The following is an 18,118-nucleotide window of genomic DNA, read 5'->3' as shown; positions in this document are numbered from 1 at the left end:
TCTGAATACACAGCCTCGTTTTTACAAGTGTCTCCCACGGTCAACCCAAGTCCTCTTGGACCAGTGACGGAAACCGTCAACACGGAGTTTCATGCCCACCACGTTCTGACCACACAACTCTCAGTTACATAATTCGAGGTTCGTCTATTTTCTCTGTTATTCCACCCACTCTTCCCTGCCCCCATAAATAACCCAATTTTATTAAAAATAACCGTATTTTCCAAAATAATAAATAAAAGTAATATTGGTTTTTTATTTCATTTTTTTTTTTTGCAAGTCTCTTTGGAACTGAGGGAAAATTTGTAGTGTCACTTGCTTTTAGTTATTAGCCTCTATCACCAATTTTAGAGGTCACCTAAGCAAGCAATGGCCTCCCATTAACATCTCTGACATGTGGGTCCGGATGCTAACAGTTGCCTAAGATAATTTTTAGGACCTGGAGATGGCTTTATGTCTATGTAAAAGTGGTCGAAGGCAGAGACCCTTCACTTGGGTGGGTGCAAGTGTCTGGGGGCTGACCTTCGGCTCTCCACCATCACCACATGCTAACACCGCCATTTTTCAAACATGCATCCTATGCAATCATGAAATTTGATAACACATGTGCAGACAACTGAAGGCTTCCAGTTTCCTTACCTCAAACCCCTTTTCCCCACACCACAGACCATCCTTCTTTATCCCATAGATAACCTTCAACCCCATCCTCAGGGTGGGGGATTTGGGACCTGAGTTTCCAATTCGGCCACTTCACGAATAAAATTTTTCTTTAGCCAAACCTGCCACTTCAGTCACGTGGCATACTGTACGGGTGCCCAGTGCCTGGTAGGGAGCATCTTTAACTCCTGTCTTAGGGGAAGTCAGTTCGATTCCCACATCTTCCTTTGAGAGCAGGCTGTGGAAATACGAATTGTTTGGGCCAAAGTATAACATGAACATCTGGCCTCAAAGAGATCCACAGTTATTAAAGGGAGGATAATTTTAGTAGTCTCTTCAGAAAACTGTAGATATTTCACTCTGATACCAAAAAAAAAAAAACCCCAAAAAACGGTGCAAGTGTTAGTTTTTAAAGGTATTTTCCACGTGGAATCTGGAGCTATATGAATGAATTTTTCATACTTTGATGTATTCGAGTTCATTGGTGTGTCTCCCACTTTGGATCTTTTCCCATGCAGGATTTTGTGACACCATGAGCGAGTCATTTGGAAATTACTGGTTCAACTGAGTTTTGCAGATCTTTTAAATGTTGACATATTTCATTTTACAGTGTCAAAACATTTCTTAATATCCCCACGGGTCTTAGCCCGGGTATCAGGATGCTGCCAGTTTCATGGTGGTGGAGACAAATTTTGGAAAAATTCGAATTTTTGCTTACAAGCTCCATTTCATCCTTGGCCACAAATAACTGTTGGTGGCTTTCTTGAAACTGCAGTCTCTACTTTCATTTTAGAGAAGAACATCCCCTGGAGACCCAAGTCTTCATCACCACAGTTTGTCTCTCTCAGTCTTTCTTTCAAGTAAAAATGGTAACCCATGAAAAGTGTGGTCAGCTAAAGCTCATAACTCAAAATACTTTGCAGAATGTTCTTTTTTCCAGATTTGGAACCCTCATACTTGGTGGGGGATAAAAGGCTTTACGTGGACCTCCCACTGTCCTCAAAGACTAATAAAGAGATGTGTACTCACCGGTTGGGATTTAATAAAATGATTCTTAATGCCTTATCAAGGATATTCCGAGAGCCACTGACGTTTTATTTACTGTGTGTGCTCGGCAGAAAAGGACATGATGCAGATTAGCCGCTGCCTGTTCTAAACCACCTGTGGTCTTCTCTATCTCTGATTTTGTGCCATTGTGCAAATATCAATCCAGCACAAAGGCCAAGAGCAGCTCTGGCTTCAACTCTGTCAGGATATTTTGGGAATTCCAAGGGGCTCACAGATAACACATGGAGATGTGTTGGCTTAGGCCACTGAGGACCCATCTTTGTGAGGCTCAGCTTACCCAGTCCACGTGGCCTAAGAAGGGGGGGTGCCTCCCAGAATTCAAAGTGGTTTTTTTCTTAATATAAAGAAGAGTGAATGGATGGATACTGTATGGCAAAAACTGCATTCTTTCACGCTGCACTGCCCATGTTATGTTGCTCTGGAATGGACATCTGTCTGTCCATTTTGCAGAGCTGGGGAAGGAGCCCAGGGCCTCATGTAAGGTCGGCAAGTGCTCCATCACTGAGCTACACCCCCAGCCCTTTTTAATTTTTATCTTGAAATAGGGTCTCACTTAAATGGCCCAGGGTGGCCTCAAACTTGCCACCCTCCTGCCTCAGCCGCCCGAGTGGCTGAGATTACAGCTGTGTGCCACCAAGCCTGGCTTCCCAATCAATCTCTTTTACTACGAGTTTACTGCAAAAGGGATAAAGAGAAATCTGGGAGTCAGCTGCTCTTGTTATGGTTACACTGAACCAGTTCTGTTCAGAGGAGAGTCAGACCAGCAATAGCAGAGGTGCCTGGGAGCTTATAAAAATGAGAATGTATGAGCCCTGTCCGAGATTTACTGCATCAGAGCCTCTCTTGGAAGACAGAGACAAGGAACACGAGTTTTAACCAGAAGTTCAGGAGATTCCGGTGTCCACTGAAGTTTGGGAAGAACTGGGTAAAGAAGCGAGGTCACTTTGTCTCCTCTCCTGACCTGTCTCCTTTATCTTCATTATCGCAGCCTTGTTAGTAACTGGGCAGGTTGGACCAGGGCTCAACGTCAATCTTCTGATTGTCTCTGGAGCCTTCCTTCCAATTCGCAGCGGCACAGTGGATGCTGCCGAGTGATGAGTTCGATTCCCCAGAGGCAGGAGGCTCTGGAGCTGGTAGTCACAGTTTGGGGAAAGTGATCTGTAGAACACTCACCAACCAACGTAGGAATTTAAGACAGTGAAAGGCAGGAACCCCAAGAGTGCCCACGGAGGGGTGGGGAGGAATAAATACAAAGGGCATCCGTGTGGGGCTGGAACAGGGAGACAAGACCCTGGAGGCGGTAAAGAATGTTTCCCTGCCGACTGTCACAGGACAGAAGTCTCCCTGGTTCGAGATGCACCTATTTCAGGGGGAGAATTCATCAATTTTAAGTGCTTTGCATAACATACCCTGCAAACAAACATCTGCTGGCCAGGTGTTGGAAGCCAGGGAATCCTCTTTTGCAAATACTAGAGAAAATTTATTGCCATTAAATAAGAAGCTCTTATTCTCCAAACACATTTCTTCATGATTACCCACTCCCTCATTAAACTGAACAATCAAAGCAGATGAGTTTCATGTTGTTCTTCTCTCTCAGCTACATCCCTTGCTCCTCTGTTTATGTTGATTTTTGGTTCTTTATCTCTGAGGCTCCTGTGTCACACAGAACTTAGAGAGACTTCTACGCTTTACTCTCCTTCCTATCTTTTGTTACAGGGGCCTGCACCATGATCCTAACATCAGGGAGGAAAAGACTATTCTTTTTCTCCCCTATCATATAAATGGAGATTCCTTTCCCAGTTCTATGAATCTGGTCTCTTACGAAACCCTCACCACCAGGATTCTGTAAGGCTCATAACTTGCATGTCTGAAACAGCTGATGATTATGCAGTCGAGCAGAGCAAGCTGGCCCCCCCACGGGCCCCCCACCACATCACATCAGCCACCCTTTCTGCTTTCCCATCATCCACGAGGGCTTAGAAATTATAGAGGACTTCGTTGGGTGCAGTGGTGCACCCCTGTAATCCCAGAGACTTGGGAGGCTGAGGCAGGAGGATTGAAAGTTTGAGGCTAGTCTCAGCAACTTAGTGAGACCCTGAACCAATTAGTAAGACCCTGAGCAAGTTAGTGAGACCCTGAGCAACTTAGCAAGACTCTGTCTCAAAATAAAAAGGGCTGGGGATGTGTTTCAGTGGTTAAGTGCCTCTGGGTTCAATCCTGGTACAAAAAGAAATCATAGAGGACGTTCCCTGAGGCAGTGAATCATTTAAACATAAGTATTCTGTTTCTTTTCCCAATTAAAACATAGGCTAACAAACTCTGAACCTCCACAGCAAAGAGAAAGATGAAAAAATGTGTGTAAGCATGAAGAGGTCTTGCTGAAAGAGCCTATGTTCTTTCTGTCAATAGAAGTTTGGATTCTAGTGGACAGGTCATCTCTTGTGTCTATTTAGAAATTCTTAAAAAGATTAAACGCTCTTCTGAGGCAGACAGTGGAATGTGTACACACACACACACACACACACACACACAGACACGAACACACAACTCCCCCTTAGGACTGCTCTGCGACAGGAAGACTCATTACCATGCCTCAGAAGCGAGCTCTGTCCCTGGGAATGGCCTGTGCCTCCCTAGCAGGACTAGAGGCGCCAGTTCGAGTCGCCAGATAACAAGGTCAGTTCCAGAGGACGCTCCTATCCATCGCCCACCATGTGCCAGGAACACCTGGGAGAAAGAGCTGACAGTCTGCAGGAGGCGACAAGCATTAGCTCATCAGAAGAGGACACATGTGACTATAACCTGAGAAAAGTTCTTGGGAACAACAGAGTTTGAAACACAGTTTGAACAACTGTGACCGTGGTACCTGTGTTTAGTTCAAGGATGTCTGAGCAAGTGATAGAGACCTGCTGGATGAGTCAAAACAGCCAGGTGAAGACCGGGCGGTCATGTGCAAAGGCCCGGGGCAGGAAAGACACACTGCACAGAGAGAGTGGTGTGGCTGCAGCAGGGCCAGGGAGGGGCTGGGAAGGCCCAGGGCTTGCAGGCGGGGCTATAGGACTCTGTCTTCATAAGTCTGACACTTGAAATGTCCTAGGGAGGGAATAATCTGACCATGCTTTTCCCATCATACTAACGTTCTGGATACAGGGCTGAGACTTGAGGGCGGGTCGTCCAGGGGGTGTAGGAAGACGGCAGGAAGCTGTCTTCTTGATGGTTCGGGAAGACAGCTCGGGAGTTTTCTCACTTGGAAAACTGAACGCCTCCGAGGAAAAATTAAGCAAAAAGCCACAGGATTTGGAGGCTGTTGGGATGGGGAGGTGGCAGTCAGGGTGTCCATCAGCCTTGGCTTCGCTGTCCTCCGTGAGAGGGGACATGGGCCTATTTCCAGAGGAGGAAAGAGAAAGGACTGGACTTCACGAGGTGGACGGCGACTTTGAGTCTGGCCACGTGAACATGAGGTCCTTGTGGGACGGAGTGGAGATTCCGGAGGTCGGGGGCTTGGAGAGACCCGGATGGCCGGGCAAACTTGGGTTTGGTCAGCAGGGACAGGGTGGCCGAAGCCCTGGGTGATGAGAACCCTCCAGAGGGAGTCCAGAGAGAAGGGGCTGAGGACCCGCCGCGGGGACTCTTCAGAGATGGACGAGGGGGGGAGGCGGAGGGACGGCCACCAACCCAGGAGGGAAAGCAGGAGAATGCGGAGGGACAAGGCAAGAGGAGAGGACATCAGAAAGGAAAGGACCTGGCCGTGTCCTCCCCGTGTTAACTGAGAGGAAAACCTTGAAGCAGCGACGTGGAGGGTGTCGGGTCTGGAAAGAGCAGTTTCCATTCTGTGCTGACCCGGTGAGATCCTGGGTGGGGACAGGAGTGGGGGTGGGCAAGGAGGCAGGGAGGACCGGCCGGGTCCAGTGGGAGGCCAACACTGGACACACAGGATGGCTACAGGGAACGAGGCCCCACGGAGGCTGCTGGGTGCCAGCCGGCAGCTGACCCGGTCCCAGGGACCCTGGTTGTTACTTAGAGACTCCCATCTGGCCTTAGCCAGGGCAAGGGGGGCGTCCTTCAGCTTCAGGCCGGCTTCCCAGGGTCAAGTCGAACGGTCTTGGAAGGATCAAAGTGCCGTCGCTTTCCCTCTAACTGAGAAAATAAAATCCCAGAATACTACTACTACAAAGAACCCGCTGTGAGCTGTAGAAATAGAAAGTCAGCTCCAGTGAATCATCTCAAACACACCTTTGCACTATTGCTGGTGGCGCTGGGGGCAAGGGGGGGATGGAGGAAGGCGCTAGAAAACCCAAGTGGGTTGATTTGCATCAACGTCGATAAGGTGGTCCTAGAAATCAACTCATCTTCAGCAAGTAGGATGTCTGCATTGTCCACAGCGACATAAAAAGAAATTCTGGAGACCACCTGGAGACAAAGAACCAGCATTCCATAGCTAGAATACCAGCACAGCCTCCCAGGACCCCCTCTGTGGTTTGCCAAGAGTTAACTTTGTTCTGCAATAACAGCATAAGCCTGACCTGTCAAAAATGGCATTTATGTGAAACCCAGTGTCTGAAAATTTTGCCTCCACCTTATTAATATTTATGGTAACAGAGAGCCTGATATATTCTCTCTCTCTCTCAGTATCAGGGATTGAACCCAGGGACGCTTAACCACTGAGTCATATCCCCACCCCACCCCCTTTTTTATTTTGGGTCAGGGTCTCGCTAAGTTACCTAAGACCTTACTAAGTTGCTGAGGCTGGCCTTGAACTTGTCATCCTCCTGCCTCAGCCTCCTGAGCTGCTGGGATTACAGGCGTGGGCCACGGTGCCCGGCCTCAGTCTTCTTTTTTAAATAACAGATTGGTCTTTCCCTGAGTATTGAAAACTTTGGCTCTTGGCAGGGGTGGTGTCGCTCAGTGATACAGCACCTGCTTAGCATGAGCGAGGCCCGGGCTTCAATCTCTAGCACCACACACATTAAAGAAGGAAGGAAGGACAGAGAAAAGACGGAAAAACGTCACTCCCACTACCTTGCCTTTTAGCACCACTTGGCTTTTTCCCGTGGTGCACAGACGCAGTGAGAGGCCTTTCCGAAACACCAGTGCTCTTGGCTGACGGACGGCAGGGAGGAGCCTCCTGCCTCCTGAACCTAGTCACAGCACAGATCCACCTTCTCCCTGGTGCCCTTCCAGCCCCCAAACATGACCGTTTCTAAAAGCAATGATTGCAAGAGCTACGCCTCTGGGCAAATCTGTCCCAGTACTGACTCGTCTCCCAGATCAGAATGTTCTGGAAGCAGACAGGGAGGCCACCAGTTCCCGCATGACCCTCAGCGTCTTAGTTCATCGGGTGCTGGCTTTCCCACACGTCCTCCCCCTGTGCACAGGGACATCGCTCACACGCCCAGAGCCTCCAGAGTGCCATTACTGACAGCAGTCTGCACCCACCCTGTCGCCAGACCTGATCCGCTTCCCAGAGAGGCTCAGCAGGAACATTTCTCCAGCTTTAAGGCCTAGGTAAGAAGCCTTTTGCCCCACGAGGGGAGTCCAGCTGTTTCTAATTAGCGACGTATTTGTAGGATCCGAAGCCTTCCTTTAATCTCTCATCCCAAGAGAAATTTCTCTCTGGCTTTGGAGAGTCTTGGGACTGACCCATCCCGTGTCTGGCTCCTAGGAAACCGGGATGAACGCGAGGAGAGCAAAAGAGACCGTCCAACTTGTTTTCTTTATTTATCAACTTGGTTCCTATCCAGGAAAGCGTGTTGACAAAAGAGCGACCAAGAAAAAAAATGAAGAGTGTGGATTGGAAGGATCCCCGTTTTAACCTCCGTGGGGTGGCTCTCCCGGGCAGTGTCTGTGGACCAAGGAAGTCAAGGTCACTAAGGGAATGACGTTAAAGAGAAACAGGCAGCGCCAAGGAGAACGTCACTCCCAGCTGGGAAGCACAGGGTTAAAAGAAATGACCCATCAGAGACCTTCCGTCTGCCTCTGGGGTCCAAAACATCACCGCTGCCCTGGTGGAGTGAAGTCGACTGAATCACACTACGTACATGTAAAAATGCACCACCGCGAATCTCACCTCTGTGTGTATCTACAATTACAAAAAACACCCTAGAAATCAATAGAAGGAAGACCAGTAGAGGAAGGGAAAGGGAGCGTCCTGGGACTGAATCATCTTACGTGCGATTGTCAAATTGTATGATCATGTCATATGTAGGTACAGCTCATGATGCACAAATAAGAACAGAAAAATAAAGAAAGACCACCCACAGGCAGATCACGGCCCTTCCTGTCCACAAGCTCTCCTGTCCCACACGGCCTGACACGGAGAACGTGAAATGGGGTCAGCCCGCGGGGGCAGGTCCAATGCCTCTCCTGGGAGGTCACCCCATGAGCTTTGATCTAACCTCCCCTGGAGTTCAGCATCCACTGCATTTCCAAACCAAGTTCAAGGTCACATTCCACTCTTGACCTCCATCCTGAATTCACTTCAATCCTGGGGCGGCCTTGCAGCTGCAGGTCGTGGGCTGGTGTGTCTAGGAGCACCCTATAGGATGTTCTGGGGATCCCACAACACACACACACACACACACACTTTCCTCTTTTTGTTAAAACTGAAACTGTCTCACCTGGGATGAAACTGTTGAAAACAAAACAAAACCAAGACAGAGACGGTGCCCGTTCGCTTCCTTCCTGTGACCCAGCAGAGCCTCACGCAGAAGTCCACCAAGGTGAGGGCTAAGCACAGGGAGGCAGACCACCATGGACACAGTGAACACCTCTGCTGAGGAATGGACAGGCCATCAGCAAGCCCCACATCCCAATAGGGCTCCCTCTCTTAGGAGCAATGCTGGAAGTAGTGTTACGAGCCTGCTTAGAACAAGGCACCAGGCGCTGGGTGTGGGAAGTCCAAGATCAAGGTGTGGGGGCAGGGTAGGCTCCATTCTGAGGCTTCTTCTCCTGGATGGTAGGTGGCTACCATTTTGCTGTGTGCTCACATGACCTCTCTGTGCACGTGCGGGCAGAGAATGCAAGTGAGCTCTCTGCTGGTTTTTGGGGTTTTTTTTTTTTTTTTGGTGGTGGTGGTACTGGGGATTGAACATGGAGACACTCTACCACTTAGCTACATCCCCAGCCTTCTTTATTTTTTATTTTTAAACAGTCTCTTGCTAAGTTGCCCAGGCTGGCCTCCAACTTGCAATCCTCCTGCCTCAGTCTCCCGAGTCTCTGGGATTACCGGTGTGTGCCATGGTGCCAGGCTTTTGTTCTCTCTTCTTATAAGAACATGATTCTCACCAGATCAGCGCCCCACCCTCATAGCCTCATTTTACCTCTATGGCTTCCTTAGAAGTCCCATCTCCAAATATGGCCACATCGAGGGTCAGGAAGGATTTCCACATATGAATTTGGCCCCCCGTTCAATGGTTCAACAGTCATGGCAGAGAAAAAGGAGGGGTGAATGACAGAATGCTGCCCAGTTTCCCTTGAGAACGTCACACAATATCGGGGTGGTCGGAGATACATAAACCACCTCGTAAGCCCCACTCTGGGTGCGTGGGCCCTGCACTCCCTGCCCCCATGGCCCAGAGCTTCCAGGACACGGAGCAGGTGGCTGGGAGTGTCCTCATCGTGCCCCGGAGGCTCCTGTGGTGGGAAGGGAAGGAGCGAGGCCAGGAGCTGAGGGACAGGGCTCCACTATCCTCCTGTTGGGGACCTCTAGGATGTCTCTTCACGCTTGCACAGTGACAGGGAAGGGAAAGGAGGCAGCGGCAGCGAAGCAGCCCCTTCCCGCAGGCTCTTGGAAAATCTAGATAAATTGCTCTGCTGCCTGGGTGTTTGGAGTTTCATATAAACCATTTCAGAATATTTTGCAAGACTCTTTGCAAGACTCTCTGTGAGGCTCCGGGGACATAAAATGATGTCCCTGCTCTTAAGCGCACACGAGGGAGCACCGTGCTGTGTCCCTGTTTTCCTGCAGACCAGCTGGCCATTTAAATCCTGGAGCTGGCTTTAGAGAGGTCTTTTCAGGATGAGACGGGGACACCCAAAAAGCCGAGAGTCAAAGGTGGGTAAAGAGAAGGAGGGAAAAGGTGTCCTATAGAAACCGGGTCAAAACCAAGACCAGCTGATGGATCTGTGCTGGAGGGCTCTGGAGAGCAGCCGTGGGAGGGTTCCTCTAGATCTCAAAAAGGCAAGCTGGATAAATGGGTGACGGACACAAGGAGGTGGCCAAGACAGAGCAGGGAGTGAGGTCTAGCAACAAGATGAAGGGGATCGAGACATGCGCCCGGGAGGACACAGCCACCAGGGTGCCGACACTCGCAAAAGAGAAGACAGAGGATCAGCTTGCCCCTGGGCAGTAGTGTCAGGAGCCAGGTCCGTGAGGGGTGAAACGGAGAGTCCATCACAAAATGGGAGTCATCATTCTGAGTCCTAGGTGTCTCTGTTTGTTTTGGATGTCAAGAATGGAATCTCTTGAAAATTATGTTTTCTTATCACGTTTGTTGCTATATAGGAATCCTCCTTTTAGATATATATCATTCTTTCATTCCATGAAAAGTTACTAAACCCTACACATTCATTCCAAGTTTGTCAACAGACTCTCTTTTGCTCTCTGGATAAGTGTTGTGTGTTATCTTACTGGGTAGGACCCTGGGAAGCTGGTCATGGTGGGGTAGCTCAGTGGTAGATGCTCAGCCAGCATAGAGAGGCCTGGGTTTGATCCTCAGCACCACATAAAAATAAATAAATAAAATAAAGGCATTTTATCCAACTACACCCTCCCCCGCCAAAAAAACAAACAAACAAACAAACTGTAATCCCAGGGACTTGGGAGGCTGAGGCAGGAGAATGGAAAGTTCAAGGCCAGCCTCAGCAATTCAGCAAGACTCTGTCCCAAAAAATAAAATAAAATAAATTGAAAATAAAAAGGGCTGGGCATATAACAAACATAGTGAATTACAAATAAAAGCAGACACCCTTAACCTGGTAGCACAAAGTGTACCTCCAAAAAGTGGCATATTGAATGTGAAACATTGGAAATCCTTTCTCTGATAACAGTTAAAACAGGGGGTACTGGGGATTGAACCCAGGGGTGCTCAACCACTGTTCAATGCTTACTAAGAAAACTCAAAATGAGTCTGCCTCTGGAATCCCACACTGAGCCTGGCGTACGTCTACTCAGATCACTCCCTCCTGTTTTACACGCTCTTATCTTGCATTCTTTCTGCCTCTTCAAAAAATAAATAAATAAATAAACCTCTAAATTGCTCAGAAAAAATTGTGTTAATTTTGAACAATGGCCCCTCACTCACACTGGCAAAATCTCACCCGTCTTTACTGCTCACAGCTTGCTACACACCCCCACTGTATCAGGGGCTCCACATTCTCCCGGAGTTACCTTCTCTCACATATCTTCCAGGGAATTTCTCTCGGTGCAAAGTCTTTGGGATTTTTAAAGCTAAGCATATCTTCATCTCACCTGAATGACCGTTTCCCCGGGCACAAAAATGGCAGGGTGACACATTTCCCCCCCCCCAGCACACAGGGGACACCATGTACACGGTCGGCCATCTCCGGGAGCTGACTTTGAGCAAACTGGTGCCCCAAGAGCTCCTGCAGATTGCAGTGGAGGAGAAGGAAGCAGACACGCAGAAGAAAAGGGGAGTCGGGTGTCACGAGAGCCAGAAGACGCAGAATATCTTAGTGCCGGGGTGAGATGCCCTGAGTGGGACCCCAGGACTCTGCCTTGACCCCCCGGCTACCTTGGCTCGGGTGGCTGTTTCCTGGTCAGTATGAAGGCCCGTCCTTGTGGCCAACAAAGTGTGGCCCGTCGTCAGTGAGCTGTTAGTAAAAGCAGAAAAGGGCTAGCAGTGTGAGAGGGACATCATGTCACAGATTCCCAGGCTCCTGTTAGGGAGGAAAGCCACACTTTGCTTTGGCTTCTTAAATCAGCTCTGGGACAGCATCATGCACCCCGTTCACACAGCCGTCAGCAGGAGCAGGGCTGGGGAGGACGGTGCACAGAGAGAGCTGTTTTGCAAACAGAAGGGCGAACACGGCATCCATCATCTCTGCTGCTATATTTGAATGCGGCTGAAGACGTACTTAATAAAACCTGACATGTTTTCCCCAAACGTGTTGATATAAAAACCAAAGAATATCCGGGCTGGCAGGGGCCTCCGAGACCATCGATTCTGAACCCTTCACTTCATGCATGAGGAAGCCGAGCTCCGGGGGAGTTCATCAGCTCAGCTACAAGGAGAACCTGATTGGGGAGGTCCAGTGGGTGATATCCAGGACTGGAACCCGGCAGAGATCCACTCATGGTAATTACAGCTCTGACCCCCTGTTGTTTGGTACAAGGAAAAAAAAAAGTGACACGCTTAGGGTTTTTGTACACAGCATTTAAAAATGCTGTACAGAGTTCTGGTCTCTGTTCCTAATGAAGAACGCACTTGTTATTCCACACATTGGGAGTTAATGCTGAGATAACCGGTTGTCTGTATTCTCCTTCAAATAGTCTCACATTGGCTCAGCCTGAAAAATCTTTTGCTTTCTATTAGTCCTAGAAGCAAGCCATTAAAAACCTTTTTTGTTTTATCTTTTACAAGGAGTTCTCACCAAGGATGATGTCAAATTTCGGTGGGGACAGTTCTACCATTATAGTGTCCCTGAATCCCTAAGACCTGGCTCTTTTCTTTTCCACTGGAGTTTTCTTGTTATAGTTTCCTTCTTATGACATTGCTTACTGTCTTCAAGGACAGCGTAAGGGAATTTGTCTGTCACAGATAGCATTCCTGGCTCCTGATCAAGAGTTCATTCCCAAGATAATTACTCCGAGACGGCGGATCCAGGCGGTACCAGGTGACGCGAGGCAGCTCCGAGCCTCTTGTCCACTGAACATTTGAATTCTTAGTTCTTGGAAGCCCATCTATAGGTTCAATTTCATTTTAGAGGACTTGTGCAAAGAAATCATGTGCACCATTGATTTGGTTAGTAAATGAATTCAGTCAGTGGACGTCTTATTCATTTTGACCCAGTTCCAATTAAGCCAGCTGGGTGAAAATTCTAATAGGGTTAATGTGCCAGCTGTGTGTGTTCACGGCTTGCAGAGACTCTAGTCTCATTAGGAATTTCTCTGCCCTGCTCTTGTCCCACAAAAGCCCAAACTCCAGCATTTGGAATAACTCCCCCCCCCCCAAAGGTCACTAAAGAAACACATTTAAGTATTCTAACTCAGGAGTGACGGTTGTTCAGGATAAAACAGGACCCCAAGGTCATGGCAGAATTGGAAACAGGGCTGTTTTAAGTGACAATTTCCATGTGGTGTATTTCATACATAAAGCTGGGTGCAGGTGAATGTTTTAGTCTTCCAGCTCACAGATCCGGTTTCTGGCTGAATAAACAGTAACACCACAGAAGACTCGTTAAATATGTTTTCTTTAAAACCCAGAGAGAAGAATGGGCACTGTCAAAATGACAGGAAGAGCCGGGTGCGGTGGCACATGCCTATAATCCCAGAGGCTCAGGAGGCTGGGACAGGAGGATCGTGAGTTCCAAGGCAGCCTCAGCAATGGTGAGGCTCTAAGCAACTCAGTGAGATCCTGTCTCTAAAATACAAAATAGGGCTGTGGATGAGGCTCAGTGGTTGAATGCCCCTGAGTTCAATCCCTGGTACAAAAAAATAAAACAAAACAAACAATAAACAAAAAAAAAATGAGAGGAAGGTAAGATGTAATGGAATCCTGGAGATGGTCTAGTCTAAGATACACATTTTGAAGAGGAAGCCAAGTTGTGCAGAGAGGTGCACTCCCATGATCAAGGTCATACACCTGGTTACAGCGAGAACCAGAGATCTCACTAGTGTACCTCACTGCTACTCTTAATTTAATGTCCAATTTTAAAAAAAGAAATATTGGAACATCATGGAACTTTCTCAGGAAACCCACAATTAGTGTGCAAGCAGGTCCCGGGCATTTTACCTATTACAGTGCCCTGAGGCGTGCTTTGGAAACTTATTGCGAGATACAGCGGTGGCTTGCCAAGTGCTCCGTGGCCTGGAGTCCTAGAGCTGTGTATCTGTGAGTCTCCTGCAGCGAGGAGAGTGAAAAATTAATGAGGAGCTCGGAACAGCTCATCTCCAAGGCGATAGAGATGGGGAGGGCAACGGAAACTGGAAGTGAAGGAAGAGGGATTAAGCCATCAGCCTCCAGCTCTGTCAAATCATATAAACGGGGTGTAAATGTAAATAGACCCACTAGGAAATGCATACCACCAATGGGCTATTTAGGGAAGAGCTGGATCTGAATCACAAACACCCAGAGCAGAGTGCTTTGAGAGCTGGTCCGGGTGCCCATCCATCCCTGTGATGCCCAGACCCCTCACCCATCTGATGTATCCTGGTTTCTTTTTTTTTTTTTTTTAATGAAGAAGGATCTTATTATATCTTGATTCAAATGTGTTCTTTTCTGACTCTCCTTAGCCACAAGAGCCTATCAGCCTCACATAAGGATAAAAATCAACTGGGGAAAAGATCAACTTCCTTAAAAATATTTTTGGAAGATTTTATTTCTTTGGGACAACGTGATATAATTCATTTCCAAGAAAGAAAAACTCGAGGTTGAGTTAAAAATCATAAGCTATTTCATGGACAAAGCCAGATGCCCAAACTGGAGCAAAGTAAAGAGTGATTTCCCGATGTGCACGGAAGGTGGGACTTCGCCTGGACCGCCCGCCCCCTGGGCGCTCCTGGCCTCGGCTCGGGCCTTCACCTCTTCCTTCTCAAGCAGTTATCCCCAGGGGAGAGCGCACCAGCCAGCAGGAACGTGCTCCTGGCTGGGGAGCCGTTATTTCTGCAAGATGATGTTGGGGGGAAGGATTCGCAGTGCTCTTGAGCTGGGAAACCAGGAGGATGCCCAGACCTCAGGAATAATTCATGTTTTGACCTTCTCTGGCTCATTAAGAATATTTGCACGTCCAATAATGAGCTGCCAACAGGCTGCGGCTCCGGTGGACTCGATGATCATTTCGTAAGCCAATAATAGACGGCTCCCAAACCCCTACGGTTATCCAGCATCCACGTGTGGAGGTCTGTTACGGATGGGATCTGGAAGGTCCTTCAAAGGCTCACGTGGTGACAGCTTGGTCCCCGAGGCAGCAGTGTTCAGAGGTGGGCTCTGGAGAGACTGGATCATGGGGGCCCTGACCTCATCAGTAGATCGAGACTCTGGTGGCACTGTTGGAGGGTGGTGGAGACTGTCAGAGGCAGAGCTCCCTGGGGGAAGTAGGCGCTGGGCCACGCCTAGGAGGTCCACCTTGTACAGGCCCCTTCCTGCTCACCTCCCCCCACCTCCTCAGGTGCCTCCCTCCACTCCATCCCTTCTGCCACGATGCTCTGCATCTCAGCTCCACGGCCTGGAGCCCGCTGTCCCTGAGCTGAAAGCCCTGAGATGTGAGTCAGACTCAGTCCTCTGAGTTGTTTTCCTGAGGTGCTTTGTCCCAGCAACGAAGAGCTGACTAACACAGTGTCCCCATCCCGCGTGTCTCCGAAGGTGACTCATTCAGAGATGGGGCTGTCGGAGATGGTGTTGGATTAGATTGGAATAGCATGAGCCCCTGATGTAACAGAACCCAGCTCCTTACAAAAAGTGGACATTTGCAGCAGAAAGGCACACAGGGGGGAATGCCAGGTGAAAAATGAAGGCAGTGATCGGGGAGATGCTTCTGTGAGCAAGAAAAAATAACAACAGATTGTCAGCAAACCCCCTAAAGCCAAGGGAGAGGCCTAGAACATACTCCCTCCACAGCCTGAAGGAAACCAGCCCAAGGAGACTAATACAACTGCCACTGGGGTAAGAATGCCCCCTCTCCTTTGGACACATGGTGCCCCTCTCTTTTATCATGTGGTGGGGGCCTCCTGGATCTTCTTAGGTCACCAGGGTGGATGTTAGTTTTGACCTTCTCTGGCTCATTAAGAATATTTGCACGTCCAATAATGAGCTGCCAACTATTATGTTACTAGTATTATGTCACTGTGACATAATACCTGAGGTCATCAACTCCCAAGAAGGTGAGGTTGATCTGGGCTCCAATCACTGGTTTCAGAGGCTCCAGTCCACGGTCATTTGGCCCTACCTTTTTGGCCTGCAGTGGCACAGTGCAACATGGTGGACATGTGGCACAGGAGGGCTGCTCCCCTCACGATGGTGGGGATGCAGAGAGAGAGAAAGAAGAAGGGGTCCCCAATGACCTAACTTCCTCCCTTTAGGCCCCGCCTCCTAGAGGTTCCACCACCCCATAGCACCACACACTGGGGACAATCCCCCACCACTTTGGGGCCTTTGGGGAGGCTCTGTGTCAAGGGCAGAATGCCCTGTCTGATCTCCTGAATTCGACTCGTCGCCAGTCCTGTTAAAGCAGCACTACGGATCATGAGTCACCGGGTCAGAACCTCTGAGCCAGCTTTGATTTCCCCTTCCCCTCACTCCCACACGGTGACTCCTGGGGCCTGCTATTTCTGCCTCCGCGGTGCCCCTCCTGTCTCTGCTTCTGGTTTAATTTGGTGCCATCACCTCGTGGGAGGCTCCGATCCTCTCTCCCTAGAGGGCTACAATAGCCTCCTCACAGGAGCTGACAGGCTCCCGCTGGCCCTTCCCGGGTTAGAGCTCTAGCTGCCACTGAGTCCCCCAAAGGCCAGCTGTGATTAGGTCACCTCCTTGCTCAGAAGCCCCCGGGGGAATGAAAGCCCAGCTCTGTGGTCTCCATGACCCTCCAGGACCCAGTCCCAGCGGAGGCCTCCTACCAGGACCACCCACTTCCCCAGGAAGTCCGCCTTCGGGAAGGTGCTTCCGGTTCCCACCTGGGGCCCTTCAGGTCACCCACTGGCTGTGCTGGGAACGTCCTCTCCCCTCATTCTGTCAGCCTGGATCCCGGCCGTGCCACAGAGACCCTAGGACGCCTCGCTGAGCTGCAGGCCCGGGGAGCCTCCATGGATCCTGGCTCTGGGATGGGCACTGCCACACGCCACGCTACGCTGCGTGGCAGGGTCCACAGACACAAAATGGGCCTGTTGTCTCAGGGCCCGACAGTGTACGGGCCACACTGGGACAGCACCGGGCCTGGGTTCACCGACTTGGGGCTACTGTTATGGGAGGTAGAGCGTCTCCCGACCCCAGGAGCACCCCACTGACCCGCCTCGTGCCACCCAGTTCCCCTCGTCAGTCCTGTGCACGCGCCCTTCCTTGAGGCCCACGAGTTGCAGCCTTTCTTCTTCTGTCTGAAACGTCCTTTCTCTTTCTCCGACCTTGGACACCAGCGCCAAAGTCCCCTCAGAAACTCACTCTGTCCCCTTGGGCTCTCCATACCCGGCTGCCATCTCTACTTCCGCTCTGAGTGAGCCACATTCGTCTCAAGGTGAGGAATGACCTCTTTTCAACTGTGCGTGCAGGCACCTGACCTAGCGCTCGGCCACTGGGAAGTACAAAGTAAATGCTCAGGAAACAAATGGGAAGCTGGATGGGAACGCCCCGGGGCAGGCAGGACCATCCCAACAGCCAGGAACTCTCCAGTAGCATTCCCCAGGCAGCGGCCTGTGTCTGCACTGCTCGATGTTACGCGTCTGTCCCGTGGGCGCCAATAGGCCAGGGGCTGGAGGACCCGAGCCTGAGTATTGCCAGTGGATACCGCGAGGCATTTCCCTGAGCAGGAGCTGCCAACGGGGGTCTCTGAAAGCAATCCAGGGACTCGTGGGCTGCCAGAGCACATGCAGAACCTCAGCAGCACTCACCACCCAGCCCTGTAACGACTGGCCGCCAGCTCTCTTTCTGCCATACCCTGCGTGGTGTGGACGACCCTGTCCTCTTTGGCTCTCCATTTCCTGCGCCCGACATTTAAGGAGATCTTGGGTAAGTGCTTGTTGAACAAAGAAATGGGCAATGCAAACCATCAGAGGTATCAGCCAGTTGGGGAAAAAAGAAAGATGCTTTTCTTCCCCCATAGAATTCACTGCTGAGAAGTTCTTCTGATCAAACACTATTGTTTATTTCTATGACCTAATTCCCCAAAGAGGAGCACTGGATCTAGCTTGACTTGCGGAATTTTGTTTTTCAAGCTGACTCAGAGGCCAGAAAGATCCATTGGCCTATGACCTTGAGCTAAAAAGTGCTCTGCAACTGGGGTCTTCAGGCAGCACAGGCTGGCAGCCTACAGCTTCTGATGACAGAAGGAACTATGAATGCGTCCCAGGCTCACAGCATGGCTGGAAGGGAAATGTGTCAGAAAAGCAAAACCTGAGTTCATAAAGGAGGAGGAGCTGCCAGGGCATGTGTGGTCTGCTTTCCATTACTGTGACAAAATACCTGAGATAAATTAACTTAAAAAGAGGAAAGGATTCTTTTGGCTCACAGTT

The 18,118-nt window shown here is 49.8% G+C and overlaps 1 protein-coding gene and 1 long non-coding RNA gene across 12 annotated transcripts in view; one reads left to right on the top strand and one right to left on the bottom strand.

Annotated features, from left to right (window-relative positions):
* The window catches only part of Phactr1 (phosphatase and actin regulator 1), a 486,260-nt gene that overhangs the window by 154,988 nt on the left and 313,154 nt on the right, over positions 1-18,118 (bottom strand). The window lies entirely within an intron of this gene.
* LOC144366362 (uncharacterized) lies at positions 6,899-7,976 on the top strand. The gene is made up of 2 exons (XR_013425436.1): positions 6,899-7,227; positions 7,385-7,976. It is a non-coding gene; the product is annotated as an uncharacterized LOC144366362 (long non-coding RNA).

This window comes from Ictidomys tridecemlineatus, chromosome 8, assembly GCF_052094955.1.
Source record: "Ictidomys tridecemlineatus isolate mIctTri1 chromosome 8, mIctTri1.hap1, whole genome shotgun sequence".
In the NCBI taxonomy this organism is placed as follows: Eukaryota; Metazoa; Chordata; class Mammalia; order Rodentia; family Sciuridae; genus Ictidomys; species Ictidomys tridecemlineatus.
Note: the sequence above shows the minus strand (reverse complement) of the source record. Positions and strands in the feature narration are given on the sequence as shown.